At 39.9% G+C, this 12,197-nt stretch overlaps 1 protein-coding gene across 1 annotated transcript in view; it reads right to left on the bottom strand.

The window, feature by feature from the left end:
• Positions 1-12,197, bottom strand: part of apba1a (amyloid beta (A4) precursor protein-binding, family A, member 1a) — a 71,026-nt gene that overhangs the window by 36,344 nt on the left and 22,485 nt on the right. The window contains exon 2 of the mRNA XM_059337395.1: positions 4,031-4,086. The gene's annotated coding sequence lies outside the window, so the exon portion shown is untranslated. The remainder of the gene's footprint in view (positions 1-4,030; positions 4,087-12,197) is intronic.

The raw sequence follows: 12,197 nt of genomic DNA, 5'->3' as shown, positions 1-12,197 counted from the left end.
AATTATTACAATATTGGGGAATTATTACATTATCAGGACCTGCGTAATGAAGGCTAACCTGATAATGTAATAACCTCCCATTAATGTTATACTTTATTACATTATTGGTAAAAAGTATTACATTATTGGGAAATGCAATTTCTTACATTATCAGGAAGTTATTACATTATCAGGTTTTATTACATTTTCAATGGACTCAAGTGCAGAGTTTTATTACATTATCAGGGTTATTACATTATCGGAAATTTATTACATTATCAGGTTCTACAACCCTCCTCACTCCTTGCTCCTCAGAGCAGAAATAAGGTCATCAACACTTCAGTCATGAAGGCAGACTGGATACATGTACAGGTTTAGGAAGGAGCAAGGAATGATCAAATAAGGAAAATGGGATGTGTCGAAATGGTTATGGTGAGTAACTAAATGTACAGTTGTGTTCAAAATAATAGCAGTCCAACATCACTAACTGTGGCTCAGTTGGTAGATTGGTCCCCCACTGACCGGAGGGTTGGTGGTTCGATCCCTGACCATGGCAGCCTACATGTTGAAGTATCCTTGAGCAAGATACTGAACCCCAAATTGCTCCCGATGCTGCGTTCATTGGTGTGTGAATTAATTCCCAATTAGGGGTGTGCCATATCGTATCGTTCACAATAATATCGGTATATTTTTTTATGGTTAAAAAAAATGCATCTTATGATATTGGCAACGTTCTTACCTCGTGATGTAGTGGTTAAAGTTGTTTTAATCACAAAAAGCTACTTACTCCCTGTCGCTAAACACATGCAGCTTTCAAAATAAGAGCACAGTGTGTTAAGAGAATCCACCACAGAACTTACAAGAAGACTGTCAAAATAAGATTCCTTAAATAAAACATACAAGAACCTTTATTCTCCTTTACAATTTACAATTTAATTAAAATATGCCCCCGGAACCCCTAAATGGTTATTTTTATTATTTGCTCATACTCAAGAGTCAAGAGTATTTTTTTTGTATTTGGCAACTGTTGAGATTTGCACTTCAAACTACATTTTAGATTTTTAATTATTTATACAGACTCAAAAAAAATATCGTCAAGAATATTGTTATCGCAAAATTAGCCTGCAACATCGTCATATTCTTTTAGGGCTATATCGCCCACCCCTATTCCCAATGGTGGCAGGTGGCACCATTTAGGGTTGCCTCTGCGACTAGAAAAGCGATATATAAGTGCAGGTCCATTACCATAACCATCAATCACTGTTTCTGGTAGAAATGATATTCCTACATGGCAAATAATTTACTAGTAGGTGTAGTAGAGTATTAGAAAACCAACAGACCCAACGGTCATGGCATGCATGCTGCTGATTCTGTGTAATTTAATCATTAAGTGAAAGGAGCGTGTTCAAAATACTAGCAGAGTGGAGTTCAATTAGTGAGTTCATTTTCTCAAAATTTCTCAAAAAACAGGTGTCAAACAAGTGGCCATTATTGAAGGACAAAGGCAACAAATGTTTACATGCTGGTTAAAGTGCATTTCTCTCTGAAATCTGAGTAAAATGGGTAATTCCAGACATTGTTCAGAAGGACAGCGTGGATTGGAGAGGGGAAAACATATAAAGAAGTGCAGAAAATGAGGCTACTCAGCTCAAACGATCTCAAATGCTTTCAAATGGCAACCAAAACCAGAAAGACGTGGAAGAAAACCGAAAACTACCATTTGAATGGATTGAAGAATAGCCAGAATGTCAAAGACTCAGCCAGTGATCAGCTCCAGGGAGATCACAGTAGGTGTAATGTTACCTATGATTACTGTAACAATTAGAAGATGCCTTTGTGAAGCCAAGCTCCCACAAAGTCCCATTATTGCAAAAACGACGTGCTAAAGAGGTTACAAAGTACTGGCCTAAAGAGAAATGGCGCAACATTTTGTGAATGTTGAAAGCAAAATTGTTCTTTTTGGGTCCAAGAGCCGCAGACAGTTTGTGAGACGAGCCCCAAACTCTGAATTCAAGCCACAGTACACAGTGAAGACAGTGAAGCATCATGATATGGGCATGTTCCTCTACTATGGTGTTGGGCCTATTTATCACATACCAGGGATCATGGATCAGTTTGATATGTCAAAATACTTGAAGAGGTCATGTAGCCTTATGCTGAAGAGGACAAGCCCTTGAAATGGGTGTTTCAACAAGGCAATGAGCCCGAACACACTAGTAAATGAGCAAAATCTTGGTTTCAAACCAACAACATTGAGGTTATGGAGTGGTCAGCCCAATCCCCGGACCTAATCCAATAGAAAACTTGTGGGGTGACATAGGGCTGGGCGATATGGACCAAAAGTCATATCCCGATATATTTAGGCTGAATATCGATATACAATATATATATCCTGATATTTTTAGCACAAAGTGAGAGCAAATGTTCAGTCAACGTCAAATATGACATGTCACAAGTAGTTTTATTGAAACCATTTGACTGAACATAAATACTGGTTAACAACTCAACAGCTCCATAAAGTGCACATTTAAATAAAAATATATCCTAAATAAAAATAGCCTATGAAATAAAATAGGCCAATCTTTTTCTGAAATAAATATATTTGTGTGAGAAAAGAATAACAAACATTACAAAAGGACTAAATATGACAAACCCTAGTAAGGGCAGCATTTATATATAAAGACATTTTTTTTAAAACTATATCGATATATGGTACATATATATGCTGTACAACTAAATATTAGTTCAGTGATTCACAGGAAAGCTAAATCTTCAAGCATTATTCAGTTCACACAGTAAATGTTTGAGTTTGTAAAGATAATGCAGACACTGCTATTTTTTGAACAGTAATACATTTTATTCATTTTTTGATTTGGAATAGAATATGCAGTGTTAGAAGTTTCAAAATGAATGCCCTACCCAAATTCCTATAGCTATTTCAATGGTCCATGATGCTGTATATCACTCCAGAGGTTTGAATCATTTCAAAGGTAATATTCCTGATGTATGTGCTAAATGTGAAACACACAAAGGGACACTTTGTGAGGTTTAATTTGAGGTTGTTGAGTCACTCTCAAATACATCAGAGGTGACTCTTCCTATGTGCGTTTTGGGACTCAGAGGTCGACTACAAAAGGCTGGCTAGATGAAATAGTACGAGTTATAGCCATAAATATTCACTGAAAGGAAAATATGCACTGTTTGAAGAAATGTGGACTTCCTTCTTGGACTTTGTAAAGGGCCCTCAATTTCTTAGGGCTCTAAAATGACCTTAAAATCATTACAGCCACACAAGCATTGCAGCCAGGTCTAGACATTCAAGGCAACGGTCCACTGCAACAGCCTCTTAAATAAAGAATCCTAATTCAGATGTAGGACTTAATTCTAATATTACTTTAAGTTGTAAAGATGCTGACTTTTGTAGAAGTTTTTGTACTATTGCGCCGGACCGCTGCATCTTTGTGCACCGCCAGTTTGACTTGATAGATGATGACTTTTTGTATAGTTCATTATACATATTTGAGGACATTGCAGGTTCATTGTGTCTCTGTTGCATTTAGTAAATCATGCATCTTTTGCACAAGGTGAAACACTGTCCCTAATTTTTTGGAGCATGTGACCCCTTTAGATTAATCTGAAGCAGTGTTTTCAAAACACAATGCTCTGCACTTTATATATTTATATAATTACAGTATTGTTTTAATGCATACAATGGCACTAAGTTGATGGTACAGTGAATGAATGACATGAATATACTAAGTGCTGAGAGAATGAGAATGTATCTTTTCTATTTACTATTTATTGAGATGAGATGATAAGAATGTATCTGGTTATTTACTATTTATTATGCTTTTTTATGAGTCCAGTACGTGAGTGCATTGAATTTTGTTGTATTTCTGTGCAATGACAAATAAAAATCTAATCTAATCTAATCTAAAACCATACTTCACCCTTAGGTCCCCAATGCTCAAACAGGTCTTACATGCTCACACGTGGAACAAGCTGAAATTAAAAGTACTACCATTTATTATGTTGTCAGGCAATCACTCACCTTATGTTATCAGGTGTACCTTGACAGCAGTCGGTTTAGATTCTGTGAGGTCTGATCTGGAACAGAGAGAAAAAGCCAAATTACAAACTCAGTGCAGTTTAGACAGTTTTTTGTTAAAGCAAACATTTTGGTGCATAAATCCTGAGAGACCGTCGCTAAATAATCAGCTCAACATTTAATCTCAGATGGAGCTAAGAAGAGAGATCTATAAAGAAGACAGAAATCATCATCACTCTCTATTTTTTTCCAGTGATGCATAATAAGGCAGGGAGTTTATTCTGTCCTTGGTAAATGCAAAGGACACACACACACACACACACACACAGTACAGTCTTGTACATTCTGTTGACACTGTGAGAGCTCTAACTCTCACTCTATGTACTTCCCTTCAACAAATCTTTAATGAATTATTAAATAATAATAATAATAATAATGAGTCTTGTTTGTGAGTAGTGGCAATAATGGATGTGGTGGATATGTAGAGCTGGGTGTAATCAGCTTAACAGTGGTATAATATGACCAAGTACAAGCATGTAGAGGATGAAGAGGAGGGGTCCGAGCACCGAACCTTGGGGGACACCCTGAGTGACGGTGCTGTGTGACTATATTGATGCTGATGAACTGGTGACAGTCAGAGATATGATTTAAACCAGGATAGGAGGAGGAGAGGGAGGAGTAAAGGCGTGAGGAGGATGGAGTGATTGATGGTACCAAAGGCAGCAATGAGGTCAAGTAAGAGGAGGATGTTGAGCGAGTGGGCACCAGAGGAGAGGAGGAGGTCATATGGTGATTTAGTTGAAAGGTTATCATTTTCAGTGTTTTTGATGACAACTTTACGGTCAGCACAGTTGCATGGTAAAGCACTCTTTGCCTTCACTGTTTAAGTAATGCAATAAATAACATACTGTAGAGCAATAATATTGTGCTCAGTCAGTATTTTCCATTTTTTACTGTTTACTAGCACGTTTTTTTTTTTTTTTTTTTTTTTTTTGTACTTTATTTTTATAGAACAAACATAGACAACATACAGAGATACATAGAACAAACAGTTGGTCACCTATACATTCATTCAGATATTATACTGGTAAAGTTACAAATACAATGATGGCTCAATGAGCATCTCTTTCGGACATGTACACAATCCATTTTTCCCAATAGTGCAAGTATTTATCAGTCTGTAGATTTAACGAAAAGGTCATTCTTTCCATATTTTGAATATTGGTCACAATATTGATCCAGTCGGACTCCGCCGGAGGTGCAGTTTGCAGCCAGCTGCGAGTAACAGCTTTCTTACTAGCTGCTAATAATATTTTTAAAAGATATTTATCTCGCCCCAATATATGGGGTGCAATATTACCCAGGTAGATTGAAGAAAAAGAGCTGTTGATTACATCACCAAAAATGTTTTTTACTACTTGTGTAATCTTTTGCCAATATGGCTGAATAGCTGAGCAGCTCCAAAATATATGAAAGTGGTCTGCTAGTTGTTCACCGCAGTTCCTCCAACACAGTCCCCTGGCTGTCTCCCCTGTTTGCACACATTTTAACTTAGGGGTTATGAAATATCTGACCAGATTCCGCCAGCAGAAATCTCTCCAGAGACCTGAACTAGTGGAAGTTGACTGCACTGAGCATATATTCATCCACTCTTCTTCTGTGATGACAGTCTGAGATTCTTTCTCCCATTTTAGTCTAATCTTATCTGTTGAGTGTTTCTTGTTAGATTGAATACAGGAGTACAATTTCGAAACAAGTTTCCTATTGTCCTTTTTTTTGTACATGTCAATAAATATGTCAATTAAGTTGGTCTCACTTTCTGCTGGTGGTTTTATCTGGTCATTATAATAAGACCGAATTTGAAGATATCTAAAGAAATCCATTTTTTCCAGCCCATATGTATCCGAGATTCTCTGAAAACTATCAAATTCACCCTTGGACGTAATTGAGCAGTAAGAGGTAATTCCTCTGCTATACCAGTGTTTAAACCTTCCATCAATCCTTGTGGGCTTGAAGTCAGGGTCAAAGACAACCCATCTCAATAACTTAGACTGTCTTTCAAGTGATGGTGACCTACATTCCTTAAACCAAATACGAAGGCAAACTTTAGACCATTGATTCAGGCCACTAGAATGCTGCTCATACAGTGTTTTACAACCCAGAATAGATTGTAATGGTATTTCTAATTGTGAAGTTTCCAAATCCTTCCATTTTGCTGAATAATTTGGGTTACAGCAGCACGCCAGTGGTCTCAATTGCGCTGCCTTATAATAGTCTGCCAGGCATGGTAGTGATCTGCCCCCTTTCTCTTTGGCCAGTAGTAGTGTTCTGAATTGAATCCTTGGCCTTCTCCCTGCCCATACGAATCTTGAGATCCACTTATCCCATTCGTTAAATTGCATTTGTGTGATCATTACTGGGAGGGATTGAAAGAGATATAAGAGTCGGGGAAGTAGGTTCATCTTTATTGTTTCTATCCTATTGTGCATGTCCAAGGGCAATTGAGACCACCTGTCGATATCTGACTTGATGGTTTTATTTACAGGCCCAAAATTGGCCTCGTATATTTTGGATAAATCTTTAGGTATTCGGATCCCCAGATATTTAATCTCCTTTGAGTTCCATTTAAAGTCAAATCTATTCAACATGTCTTTTTGCGGGGAATAATTATAACTTAAAATTTGAGTTTTTTGCACATTTAATTTATATCCAGAATAGGTTCCAAATTCTTTTAGTACAGACATCAACCTAGGGATGCTAGTTTCTGGCTCTGTTATAAGCAATAAAACATCGTCCGCATATAGACAAATCTTTTGCTCCGAGCCCCTGACCATTATTCCTTTTATTACCGGGTCATCCCTGATTGACTGCGCTAAGGGTTCAATGAATAGGGAGAAAAGAGCTGGACTGAGAGGACAGCCTTGTCGGCAGCCTCGCTCCAGGGCAATAGGCTGTGACTGATGTCCGTTGATTTTTATCCTGGCATTTGGGGAAAAATATAGGGTTTTAAAACATCTAATAGAGTCTTCTTTAAATCCAAATCTTCTCAGCGTCAAATATAGGTACTCCCAGCGGACCGAATCAAACGCCTTTTCGGCATCTAGACTGAGTGCTACAACTTGTTCTTTCCCTTTAGTCACATGATCGAGTATATGCAGCACCCGTCTGATGTTGTCTTGCGTTTGTCTATCACACACAAAGCCTGTTTGATCTGGGTCCACTAGTTCTGGTATAATATGTTCTAATCTTTTAGACAGTATTGACGCATACAACTTATAATCAATATTCAATACAGATATTGGTCTATATGCACTACACTCTTTTTTATCCTTACCCTCCTTATGAATAACTGAAATGATTGCTTCACTCCATGTTCTTGGTGGTTCAGCTTCTTTAAGTGTATGGTTAAAGCAATCCAAAAGTATCGGTACTATTTGTTCTTTAAAGGTCTTGTACCATTCGGCTGGAAAGCCGTCGGTTCCCGGTGCTTTGTTAGCCTTCAACTTAGAGATTGCCTTTTCTATTTCTTCCCTTGTGATATCTGCCATTAGTGTTTTATTCTGTTCTTCACCTATGGAGGGCAAATCTAGTGATTCCAGAAATGTATTTATTTCCTGAGGGCTAGTCGAATTTGGTTCCCTGTATAGTTCTCTGTAATAATTTTCAAAAACGTGTTGTATGTCCTCTAATTTGTGGCATGTTTTTTTTGTTCTAGGGTCTCTAATTTCAAATATGGAGCTCTCTGCCTGTTGCTTCCTTAGCCTCCATGACAAGAGTTTTAAGGCCCTAGGGCCACTCTCATAATACCTCTGCTTAACAAACTTTGCTTTTTTCTCTAATTCCTCTTCATAGAGGCCATTTAATTCCTTTTTGATAGTATTAATTTTATTTAGGGTGTGGGGATCTTTCCCTTTTACATGTTCACTCTCTAGTACTTTAAGTTTTTCTTGTAAATCAGACATTTTTTTACATCTTTCCTTTTTCTTATGTGATATGTAGGCAATAAGCTTCCCTCTGATCACTGATTTAGCTGCATCCCACAAAACACTTGGCGATACTTCCCCATTATTGTTATTATCCATGTATTCTTTAAATTCCTTCTGTACATAGTTCTTGCACGTGATATCATTTAAGGTACTTGTATTAAGTCGCCAAAGAGTGTTTTTCTTTTTGTTGTCTAGGTGCAGGGTTAGATAAACAGGCGAGTGGTCAGAGACATCACGAATCCCTATACTACAATCTCTGAGTCTATGCCTGTCCGAATTATTGGTAAAAAAATAGTCAATTCTTGAGTGCACTCTGTGACTTGCTGAGTAAAATGTGTATTGTCTAGCTGATGGGTTGAGCTCCCTCCATACATCAATCATCCCAAGCTCTGTCAACAAACTCTTTATTACTCTAGCGTTGGGAGCGGGTCTCTTCGATGTGTTAGAGGAATCTAGTTTACATTGTAGCTGTGTATTCCAGTCACCCCCACATATTAGAACTCCAGTGGCTTCAGTGGCAATCAAATTAAAAATTTCCCTAATACAGGAAATTTCCTGACCAGGTGGTATGTACACATTCACTAGTGTAACTTCTTTCTGTTCAAGATACCCCTTAACAATTACATACCGACCCTCTTTATCACAGAGTTCAGAAACCACTTGGAAATTCACCCTATTAGGAATCAAGATTGCTACCCCTCTTTTTTTCCCGTTTTTATAGCTTGAGTAAAATGTATTTTTAAAACCATATTTTTTTAGCTTTTCATGTTCAATCTGGTTGAGATGGGTCTCCTGCCAGAAAATCAAATGCAGTTTCTCCCTCTTCATCTTTGCAATAACCTTGCCCCTTTTTGTCGGATTGTGTAGGCCGTTTACATTAAGAGTAGCTACCCTATATTCCTGACATTGCATTTAATCTCACAGTTAACACAGGTAAGTGAATGAAATACTTTTGGTGACCAAACTTGAACTATTTTTGAACTGTAAAACAAACTTGAAACATTGAGTAAGGAAAAACTCAAGTGAACCTCCATTTTGAAGTAATCTAATACTTCTTAAGGTGGGGGGAGTAGTCTAGTGAATCACCAGAGCCCCCTCTTCAGTGCAACTTGTAAAGTCCCTGCTCCAAGGGTGTATTTGTGCACTAACTTCTTCAAAACCCCAAACTCTTTCCCGTATATGTCGGTCAATCATAATCATTTTAGGGTTAAGGACGATCTCACACAGCAATACATCAAAGACTGAAATTAAGAGCTGGTGGCTGTATATAAATGAAAAAAAAATAAAAAAAATATAGAAACAGAAATAGGTGAGGTTCAGTCTTACGGGGCGGAGGGAGGGACAACTACAAAACAACAGGTGATACAGATTCTACTCCCATCAGCAGTAATATTATCCCTCCGTTCCGCGATCCCAATGTCATTACCGGTTCCTTTTTTTTTTTTTTTTTTTTTTTCTTTTTCCCCCCCACTTTTTAATAACTTTTCTCAGTCGGGACTCTGCCCTTACATTACACAATCTGTTACCTCCCGTTTCCGTTATCGTCGGATCTCTCACGACCGTTGAAAGTTTCGCAGCCTTTCCTTGATCTTCTCTTGGTGGGATTGGGTGCTGGCCGTGGTGCTGCTGGCTGTCTTCGCTACGCGCTGCCAGGTGTTTTTCCGTGCCTTCTCCGTGAGTCCGGATTCAGCCGTGCTCCCGCGCTCCAGCGAGAAGCCTCTCTTCTTCAAATCCTCCGCTGCCGCCGCAGCACTCTCGTACGTTACCGGTCCGCTGTCGAGGAAGACTCGTAGCTTGGCTGGCGGTGGTGTCTGAAACCTTATCCCCTTCTCTCGTAGAAGTCTCCTTATCTGTGCATACGCCTTTCTTTTTGCCAGTGTTTCTGCGGGGTAATCATGGTCGAAATAAATCCTCCTTTCGTCGTAGTAAATCTCTCTCTTCTTCCATGCAGAGTGCAGCACCAGCTCTTTGGTTTTAAACTCCTGAAAGTAGACGACCACCGACCTGGGTTGTGCCTCTTTTGGGGGTTTAGGGCCGAGTGCTCTGTGGCACCGTTGTATGCCAAGCTCAACTCCGGCGAGGGGCTGCAGCTCCTTTTTGATCATTTTGACAATAAATTGCTGGATGTTGTTTTCCTCAGCTCCCTCTGAGATGCCGTAAATGCGTATATTATTACGCCTCGAACGTGCTTCTAAGTCAGTTAGTTTCAGTTGTAGCCTTTCCTGGGCTTGCAGTGACTGACTCAGCGCCTCTTTGAAGTCCACAGAGCACTCTTCAATGTCGGCTATGCGGCTTTCTGCTTCGCACAGTCTTTCGGTTGTAGCTTTAAGGTCGGTAGCTACTTCACCTAGCTTGTGTTGGATTTCCTCTCTTATGTCAGTTAGCTCCCTTTTCAAATCCTCTCTGATGCTGTCTCGAAAAATACCAAGCTCAGACTTCACCTCTGAGACCATGGACTTTAAATCTGCACGGATGATAGCAATGTTAGCTTCCATATCCTCTGCTGTTAGCTCAGCGCGTTGTCCGCCATTACGGTCAACCTGTTCCTCGTCCATGGCCTCTTCTTCAGACTCGAATATGTCGTCATTCTCCACTTTCTCCGGTTGTTTTCCCTTGCCCTTCTTGTGTTTTTCCCCCTCCATCATTAATTAGGACAAAATTTAGAGAGTATTTGTATTTCAATTGGGGAATAAACTCCGACCGACCGGGAGGGAATATTTATGCGACCATCCGCTTCTGTCGCTCCGCCGGACTTTACTAGCACGTTTTATCTATTTATGTTTGCATGTTACCAAGCCCTGCTACCAGTTTTGCTGCTACAGAAATGTTCATTTAACCTCACAATTGGGAAATTGTGTAGCAGGAGTTGGGCGAGTTGCTTTTTTTTTGTGATGGAGTAAAGTTCATTGAATCAATGATTCAAAAGGGTTAATCCCCCAGAAACAGTGCTAGGGTAGCAGCCAATAGCCGTGTTTCGACTAGGAGGGAAAAGTGGCCACCGGAAAAGCGGCAGAAAGCAGCATGGCTGATTATGCACAGCATCTCCGCTGATCATAAACATAGTGATTGTGAATTAACCAGCATCGCTAACTGTGCACAGAGTGTCTGGTGTTTATTGTAAACAAACAGAGAGCGCTAAGTGAACACCTCCTGTAGCAGCAGCACATACACACTGTACTACAGAGCTACAGAGCTAACTGTAGCTAACTGCCGCTAACGGCGGCTCTTCTTAACAAGCCGGCCTCGGGCTCGTTAGCAGCTCGTTAAGAAGAGTAAGAAGGAGTCGCTGGATTTGTCTCCAGTCGCTTTCTTGAAAAATAGCCGCTAAGGGGGTCTGAAAAGTCGCTAAATTTAGCAACAAAGTCACTCAGTTGGGAACACTGCTTTGCCGGCTTTTACAAATGGCGTGTGTTGTTGTTCTTGTGTAGAGTACTACGTCACATCCCGCTTAGCGATCTATCCAGTCAGTAACCAGGCTGTTTTCAGGGGAGAAAAAAGACCCTGCTCTTCCACAGGGACGAAAAAGTCCCAACAAAAGCCGGCCCCGGACTGCTCGTATTCAAATTAGGGGCGTTTCGGCGAGTGAGACCCGCCTTATTCCAGGTATTGCCCGGTAGCGGAAACAGCCCTAATGTGTAGTGATTTCAGTGCATTGGTCATGTGTTGTGCTTGAGCCCAAAACATCATTTCCCCCATTCCATTTCAAAAGAAAGGAGCATCGCAAACGCTGTGTGGCAAATTTGACCTATTAGGTCCAATTAGAGCAGCAGGAAGCAGATGAGCGTCTTTCACTGGAATAACAGTTATTTTAATACATCTACCATTAATCATAACTTATCATCTTGGAAACATGAATGTGTTTTCAATGTGCCAATTAGCCAACTTTAACATCGTTACCATGAAAATAGGTAGTGTCCCTTTATGACGGAGCACCATCATGTGGAGACCTGTATTTAACTCAGCAGTGAACACAGTGGTGATGTTCAGCAGAGATGGCTGGCACATCACTATAGCTGCTCTCCCCTTTTTGCACTTTCAGAGGTGGCGGCAGGTTGTCATGGAAACCACTGCGTAATTGCTCTCCGAGGGAGGGCAGATGAGGAGGTGACCTCTCCAGGGGGCAGCAGTGATGTCCCACCTCCACCACCGTGGCTGTCACTTGCTGCCCTTTCCCTATAAAGCTG

The sequence above is a fragment of the Centropristis striata genome, chromosome 7 (genome assembly GCF_030273125.1).
Source record: "Centropristis striata isolate RG_2023a ecotype Rhode Island chromosome 7, C.striata_1.0, whole genome shotgun sequence".
NCBI lineage: Eukaryota > Metazoa > Chordata > Actinopteri > Perciformes > Serranidae > Centropristis > Centropristis striata.
This window is presented reverse-complemented; position numbering and strand designations above follow the sequence as displayed.